The sequence below is a fragment of the Podarcis liolepis genome, assembly GCF_965112155.1.
Source record: "Podarcis liolepis genome assembly, chromosome: 1".
NCBI classification, from domain to species: domain Eukaryota; kingdom Metazoa; phylum Chordata; class Lepidosauria; order Squamata; family Lacertidae; genus Podarcis; species Podarcis liolepis.
Window position 1 is genome coordinate 44,681,301 of NC_139554.1, and position 8,925 is coordinate 44,690,225.

The following is an 8,925-nucleotide window of genomic DNA, read 5'->3' on the forward strand; positions in this document are numbered from 1 at the left end:
CATCTAACAGGGGCCTGCCTATAAAAATCAAATCTAGAGTGAGAGATTAGGGTAATGTCCACTTCTTCTAGGAACTCTTAGGATAGTTTTGTGGGTGAGCTGAGATTTGGGACCTTGGGTGAGTTTGGACCTTGGGTAAGAACCGGGAGGCTGCATGGGAGAGTGCGTCAGAAGCAAAATGAACTGATATTGATTTATATATATTAGTAGCTTTGTATTAATGTAACATTTTTATATGTAACTGTATCTTTGCATGGTATTGTTTTAGTTGTATTGTTGCTTCAGGTTTCTGTACGCCGCTTAGATATATTTTAAACATTTTAAGCAGTATGGAAATTAAATAATCATCAATTTCCCCATCAGATTTTCCCAACTTGGTGCCCTCCAAAGATTTTGAACTATATCTCCTATTAGTTTCAGCTATAATAGCCAATGGTGGGGTATTATAGGAGTTTTGATTCTAAACTTCTAGAAAGTGCTATGCTGAGGAAGACTGAAATAAAACAGCAGTATCAACACCATAGTGAAACAGGTATAGCCACAACATATGCCAAGGCATTACAGTCGTACCTTGATTTTCTAACAAGTTAGCTCCTGAATGTTTTGGCTCCTGAATGCCGCAAATGCGTAAGTGACTGTTCTGGTTTGTGAACTATTTTTGGAAGCCAAACGTCTGATGGGGCTTCCACGGTTTCCGATTGGCTGCACGGTTTCCAATTGGCTATATAACTTCCAATCAAGATGACCCTTCTGAAGACTACTTCCGGTGAGACCAGAAGCAACTGAACTTTCGCTCCATACATCTTTTGTTTTGCTTCCTATCTTGCAGCCCTCCCATTCGTCGAGACCTCAGACTGAGTGGGTCAGCTCCCTCCTCTTCTCCATTCTCAGAGATGATGTCTCTTAGCTCTTTCCCACCTGTTTGTACTTCCGGCGAGCTTTGACTGAGTTCTGGCTTGCTCTCCACAATTCCCTTATCGGCCAGCATTCCAAGGGGCGGGGGAGTTGGCACTAACCGATGCTCATCCTGCATGGCAATTAACCTTCTCTGTTCCTGGCTGCATCCTTCAGTTGGCAGCAACTGGAAGCTGGCTGATTCCTGACACTAGGTGAAGTTGCCAAATTGTGATTAAATAGTATTGCACAAAATGGCGCGGGGGTGATTAATAAATTTAAAGTGCTGCATACTTCACTTGGGTGCATTTTAAATGTAGCAGTCTTGCAGTGCTGAGTATGGGGAGATTTGCACATTTTTAGCAGAATTCATGCATGGTAGTGGTTCAACCTGTGTCTTAGCTTTCTGCAAAGAATGCTAATGAGCATGATACAGTGGTACCTCGGGTTACATACACTTCAGGTTACATACACTTCAGGTTAAAGACTCCGCTAACCCAAAAATATTACCTCAGGTTAAGAACTTTGCTTCAGGATGAGAACAGAAATCACACAGCAGTGGCGCGGTGGCAGCAGGAGGCCCCATTAGCTAAAGTGGTGCTTCAGGTTAAGAACAGTTTCAGGTTAAGAATGGACCTCCGGAACAAATTAAGTACTTAACCCAAGGTACCACTGTAAAAGAATAACCTAGGATGCAGCAGCGTCCGATGATGGGGGTCAGATTAAATATGGAGGAAACCAATTGTCTAATCCCCATACTCTTGCTTTCCATTTCACCAACAACTTCTGAATTGTGAAGATAGGCAACTCTTTTTTTGGAGTTAACAAAAGCAGGTTACTTAAATGTTTCTTTCCAGATTTGTTTTATTTAAATTTTTATTTTGTCCCATTATGAAAGTCTGGGCAGAAAAGCTATAGCAAAGATCTGCAGAACAGGTTTTTAACCCACCTTGGTTGATTTTGCCCTAATTCAGAAAGGCCCAAACAAAAAAATTATTCCAAAATTGGGGAAACATTGTTGGAGTAATTGAGCATGAGAAGGGGTTAATTTCCTTCATGAGTGTAACTGGGGTCATGGATGAGCTAAACACAGGTGCAATGTTAATAAAGCCAGTTACTATAGTAAAGGCCCAGTGCACTAACTATATCTTGTGATTAATGCATGCCAGCTCAGTGTTGTTAGTCTATCTGTCTCTTAGTCAGTTAGCCAATCAGTAGTAATTGCCCAGTGTTATGTCTTGAATTGCTGAACTTATTTAGAGCAACAGATATTCTTTGTACTTGTATGTATCATTATATATGTATCTGAAAAAGCCTACAAGCTGTATATACAAGCTGTGTCCAGAACTGTATTATTGAGTCTTATCTTCTGCAACAGTAAACTATCCAGTGACGTAGCGTGGGTTGTCAGCACCCGGGGCAAGGCAAGTAATTTGCGCCCCCTAACCCGTGGATTTGCGCCCCCTAACCCTAACCCCCAGATGTTGCGCCCGGTTCGGCCGGCCTCCCCTGCACCCCCACGCTATGCCACTGAAACTATCTGAAACTTTATCAGATTTTGTGTGGTGTCTGGTACTGGGAGCAACCAGTACTATGTTGGTATCTCACCTAGGATCCTCAACAGGTATCAGCTGAAGGGAGTTCCCTTCAAAAATAAAATCTATTCATATTTTTCTTGCCTGGAGCGTAACATTGGCTACTGATTCTGATAAAGCCAGACCTGCAACTGCTCTTAATATTACAGTGATAATTATCTTGGGTGGAGAGGCAGTTGCTCCTGTTTTATCCCGCATTGCTGACTGGCAATGAAGAGTTTCTATTTCAGGCTGAATTACTGTCATAGAATAATATGATTAAATATGAGCAAAGATTCTGCACTGGGGAAGCAGGTGCTAACTAGCTATTGCGATAAACCAGCTAGCCATGGCTTACAGCAGAAACAAAACAATAGTCCAGTTGCATTTTTAAGGCTAAGAAACACATTATTGAATAAGCTTTCATAAATTATAAATAATGATCTGGTGAAGTGGAATCCAGTGCAAAATAACTTATTCCATAATAAAACTGTTTGCACCATGGTGTCTGACAAATGATCCAGACATGTTTAGTTGGATTAAGCTAGGGGCACCATGTCAAATTTAAACCAGATAAACAAGGAAATACCTGCAGAGGGAAAACTCTTATAGGTATGGAAATCAACTGACAACAAGTCAAGCCTGCAGCTAGTTGGGCAACCCAGCCCTGTCTGTGGAAAAAGAGGATATGGCCTAAGTGTCTACCCCTTATTCCAGACCCTCCAAGTGTCCCTATTTTCCATGGAAATCCCTGATTTAGAGAAGCCATCCTGGTTTCTGATTTGATCCCAGAATGTCCCGCTTTTCCCTCAAATGTCCCTGTTTTCATTGGAGAAATGTTGGAGGGTATGGAGTTATCCAGCCCCAGAGCTATCTGAAGGCAATCCTGTCTAGGGATATTTGTTTAAATGTTTAGTGTTTTGTTATGCTGGAATCTGCCCAAAATGTTGGGGCAACCCAATAAGATGTGTGGGGTATAAATAGTATAATTATCATTATGGAATGGGACGTCCCTATTTTCATTGTAGAAATGTTGGAGGGTATGTTATTCTAAGCCTCAACTTCAAGGTGAGTAGAAAGGCTTTCATGCTCTCCAACATTCCTCAGATGAAACTAGGGACATTTCTTACTCCCCCCCCCAAAAAAAAAAATCTGACTCCACTCAACCCACCCCCACCCCCCATTTTTTGGTTGTCACCCCACCCCTGCAGAGCATTTCGTATCAGAAGGGTGAGTGCGGCCACCATTACACCAACAGGACTCAGTGCATACACCCTCCATGTCCTTAGAAAACCCCTTTCTCTTCTCTTCTAGATTTACCAAAAGCATAACATACACCAATAATAATTTTTTGGAAAGTGGTAAGATTAGATGCAGACACACAAGATTAGGGAAGTGGGTGGCGCTGTGGGTTAAACCACAGAGCCTAGGACTTGCTGATCAGAAGGTTGGCGCTTCAAATACGCACGATGGGGTGAGCTCCCGTTGCTTGGTCCCAGCTCCTGCCAACCTAGCAGTTCAAAAGCACGTCAAAGTGCAAGTAGATAAATAGGTACCACTGTGACGGGAAGGTCAACGGTGTTTCCGTGTGCTGCTCTGGTTCACCAGAAGTGGCTTAGTCATGCTGGCCACATGACCTGGAAGCTGTATGCCGGCTCCCTTGGCCAAATAAAGTGAGATGAGCACCGCAACCCCAGAGTCGGCCATGACTGGACCTCATGGTCAGGGGTCCCTTTACCTTTTTAAGATCAGATGCAGACACACAAAGTTGTTGTGGGTTGTTTTTTTAAAAAAAGACTCTTTGCACTCAACCCCACTCCCCCTTCTTCCTGCCCAGAGTGGCCCTGCCCTCTGCCCACCCCTCAGAGCCGGTGTTTCATGTGGGGCTAGGCCTTGGTGATGGCAGCTTCTCCTTCTCCTCGCCCCCTCTCCAGCAGCTGCTATGAGCTGCCCAAGGGAAGAAACTGGCAGCCGCCGCCATGGAAAGACAACAGGGGGCTACCAGCTCATCCTTTCCCCTGATCTCAGCAGCCAGGGGCAGCACTGGTGGGGGAAATAGGGACATTCCAGGATCAATGAGCAATTCCTGTCTTTCCCCCAGAGTTCCTGCCTATTTCTCACCTTGCCCATGCTAGTGTAAAAAGGACTGGAAACTGGCCATCTTGTTTGCTTCACAAAAGGGTGAAAGACTTGAGACAGCAGACCTGGCTATCTTTCTTCTTTCTGCCTTCAAATATCCTTAGCAATGTGTAGGTGGCTCCCATTGAGGAGCTGAGTATCCTCAAATCAGAAACAGGGACAGCTTCTGTAAATCCAGGACTGCCCCTTGAAAACAGGGACACTTGGAGAGTCTGCAATTTAATATCCTAAAAGTAAGTGAGTGTTGTGAGAGAGAGGGGGAGTGGGCAGTTGTGTGTGTGTAAGGACAAGGGCCAATCTCTTTTTTAAATAATAATAATAATAATAATTTTTATTAAATTTTCCATTTTAACAATCCAATCAAATCACATTAAGTATTCCAAATTATACAAACACATATCATATAGTCCAAATATTCTGCCAAATTATAAATTTTTGTTGGGGCTTCCCATGCTTCAAGTTCAGTGGGGTTCCAATCATCTTATGTTTCTACTGCCTTGAGTTTCCAATAGTTCCTTCTTTAAATCTTCCTGTTGTTATCCTTCCTTCTTTCGTGGCCTCTGAGCTGTTTCCTCAGGCGAGTTCAAATAAACAATAATGTGCCTCTGTGTGAAATTTGTATGACTCTCCCTTTTTTTTCTTTTCTTTTTTTTGGCAGCTGGTAAGTCTGTTGTTTGCAGAATGTCCTCACACGCTGGTGTTTATGCCAATTCAATCCAAAAGTCTTTCTCTGGTGGCAGATGCCATCTTCACTCAGTTCCAATGAAATTAAATCTGGGCGTTTGCTCATTAATTTTCTCAGACAGGTTGCATCAAACATTAGTCTTTCTAGGGGAGATTTGCCAAATCGGACTTGAAGTACAGATATAATAACAAATTAAGTCTATTTATCTCTGCAACTCGTCCTTAGGACAAGGGCCAATCGCAACATGATAGGGCAGCTGCTGAATGTGTTGCCTGCCCTGTTTGCATGTAACATGGGGTCAAGCAGTCTATTATTTTCTCTTTTTTGAAGCTATGTTTTTAAAGGATAAGGGTAGTAAGCTGCTAGGTTTTAAAGCATTACAATTTGATCATGTTTAAACTGTAGTTGCTGCATCACAGCAGCAGCAAAGGCAAACTCCACCTCCCCCTTTCCAGGGTCTTGTTCTGACCCTTCCTTATATTGTGCTGTGTGCCCTTGCTTTCCTGCAGCAGCAGCAGCAAAGAGGTGCCTTTAGAGCAGCAAATGACTGCAGGCAACGTCTAATTTGGTACCCTGCTGGGTGAGGATACACAAATCCCGTGCCCTTCTTGTTATGCCACGTATAACAATGGTCTATGTGTCCAGGGAACAATAACACAAAAGAAGAGGTATTCCCTAGTATTAAGGAAATCCCCTTCAGTTTTAAACATATTACTTTTGTGTTTATATTGAGCCAGAATTAGTTCTACCTACTCTTCTGATGGACCTGCAAAATGCCATGGGTTCTGTGTTTTTAATTACTGCAATAAATCCATCAATAAAAAGATGTTTGCTTAGTGTTATTCTCTTGCTTTTCCTGTCCTTCCACTAGTAGACAAGTGACATGATATCCTCGTCCCATTTACTGGGTGGCATAGTTTTGTTGTGAGCAAATAGCTGTACATGTGCTCAATGCTTCTTTTTCAAAGCTAAGATGTACACACAGTGGTTTAAAAAATGGAAAAAGGAAGTTTTACAAAATGCCAAGGTACTTATGCAAGAAAACAGGGTATCTTTGCTAAGGTGAATCACAAAAAGTCTACTTGAGTGGTCCTCTTGTACAAAAATGGTGCAGGAGGAGGATTAATCATCAGTCTCTTAAAAAAAATTGGCTAGTAGGTTAAGAACTTAATTTGTTCTGGAGGTCCGTTCTTAACCTGAAACTGTTCTTAACCTCAGGTACCACTTTAGCTAATGGGGCCTCCCGCTGCTGCCGTGCTGCCACCGCATGATTTCTGTTCTCATCCTGAAGCAAAGTTCTTAACCCGAGGTACTATTTCTGGGTTAGCGGACTCTGTAACCTGAAGTGCCTGTAACCCGAGGTACCACTGTACACATGAAGGAGAAGGATTGGTTTTGCCTTTCATAAATGATGCCATAAGCATGTTAGCCTCCTTTGATGCTGGCACAAAATTCCCCTCAGCTATGCTTACTGGAAGAAACAAGACACTCACCCATACACAGGGATTAATGAATTACAGTGCACTCCAACATCTTTAGTTACAAACTGTACTCAATGCAAATTACTTCCAAGTAGGTGTGCATAGGGATTGTACCATCAATCTCTTCCAGCTCAATTCTGTGTCAAGGGTGGCTGTCTATCAGCTCCGTTTGGTACGCCGGCTGAAACCCTACCTGCCTGCTCACTGTCTCTCCAGAGTGGTGCATGCTCTAGTTATCTCCCACTTGGACTACTACAATGTGCTCTATGTGCGACTACCTTTGAAGGTGACTTGGAAACTACAATTAATCCAGAATGTGGCTGCCAGACTAGTGACGGAGAGCAACCACTGAGAGCATATAACACCCGTCCAAAAGGATCTACACTGGCTCCCAGTACATTTCTGGACACAATTCAAAGTGTTAGCGCTGACCTTTAAAGCCCTAAATGGTCTGGGTCCAGTATACCTGAAGGAGCATCTTAACCCCCATTGTTCAGCCCAGACACTGAGGTCCAGCACTGAGGGCCTTCTGGTGGTTCCCTTACTGCAAGACGTTACAGGGAACTAGGCAGAGGGTCTTATTGATAGTTCACCAGTCCTGTGGATCACCCTCCAATCAGATGTCAAGGAGATAAATAACTATACAACTTTTAGAAGAAATCTTAATGTGTGATGTTTTATTATGCTTTTATATTTGCTGGAAGCCATCCTGATGTGCAGGGTACAAATAATAATAATAATAAAATTTATTATTATTGTCAGGGGTTCAGGAGCAGAGGCGAGGGCTAGGGAGGAAACAGAGAGCGAGGGGGAGGAGGCAGAAGAAAAGATGAGTGATGACGACGACCCGAGATCTCCGAGTCTTTCCAGTGAATCAGAAGATTCACAGAAAGGAGCACCAGTAGCCAGGGCAAGGGGGGAGACTAGGGGGACACCCCAGGAAGATAGAGCCAGAGGGGACTCAGAGGGGAGCAGTTGGAAATCGGGACCAGCGTCACCGCCAGAGAGCAGGGAAGAGGAAGGGCGCCAGGGATCAAGCGCTGGCAGCTCACAACAGGAGGGAGGGCACGAGTCAGGAGTGGCCACACCTCCATCGGGGAGCGAAGAGACGGTTAGACGGAAGGTGGAAGGTTGGGCGCGCGCGCCAAGTTCAAATGCACAGGAAGGTGGCGCAGTAGGCAGCCCGGAAAGGGAGCCAGGTCCTAAAGCCCGGCGCAAGGAAACAGGAGGGTCCGGGGGGTCAGCGTCAGAAGAATCCCGGAAGGAAGAGACCCCGGGGGGCAGAGGGACCCAGAGAAGAACAGTCAGGCGGAAAAGGTGGAGCAGGGCTAGGATATTAAGTTGGTGTACAAGGGGCGGAGACTCAGACGGAGCTTCGCCGATCTAAGCATAAGACGTAGAGTTGCACGCAGCAGCTTGAGAATGGAAACTGTAACTCAATAAAGACTTTTATTTAATGATCGCTGGCTAGCGTGATCCTCTGTGAGCTAGGATCTGGAAGCAACTCTGACAATTATTATTATTATTATTATTATTATTATTATTATTATTATTCCAGTCTGTCACTTTCACATGTGTTCACCTGTAAATCCATTCTGCATTAATCTGAAAAAAGTTTTAAAATGCACACCAAAAAATCCCTTTTTTTTTTTTTTCAAAATAATTTGGGTGGTTAGGAAATTGATGGGGTAATGCATTGAAAAATCCACTCCACTTCCCAGTGGGGAGGAGTTGTGGTGGACCACATGGCCACCCACTCCCCTCTGGGGGCAGGGGCAGAGTCCTGCGTCACCCGGAGGTCCCAGCCATGCCATAGTTCCAGCCAGCCAATCCGCTGGCTGGAGGACATGACCAGGACCCATTCAAACCAAGGTGCAAGCCAGGGAACTTCCTTCTGGCTCACTTCCTCGATCTCCCACCCACCCTCTCTAATTTCAGGTTTTGACATTGGCCTTGCTATGGACCTCAGTTGGTCGCCGTTGAGGGGCCTGGTAGGAATTTTTCCACTGGGCAAATTGGCTTGGGCCATTTGGTTTTCGCCTGCCTCGTACCAATTGTCACAACTTTGTAAGGTTTGGTGGTTAGGCATTGGTCTTATGATGGGGGAGGGGAGGTGTGGCCATCACCTGCCCCTCCAAGCTTAAGGGTATTC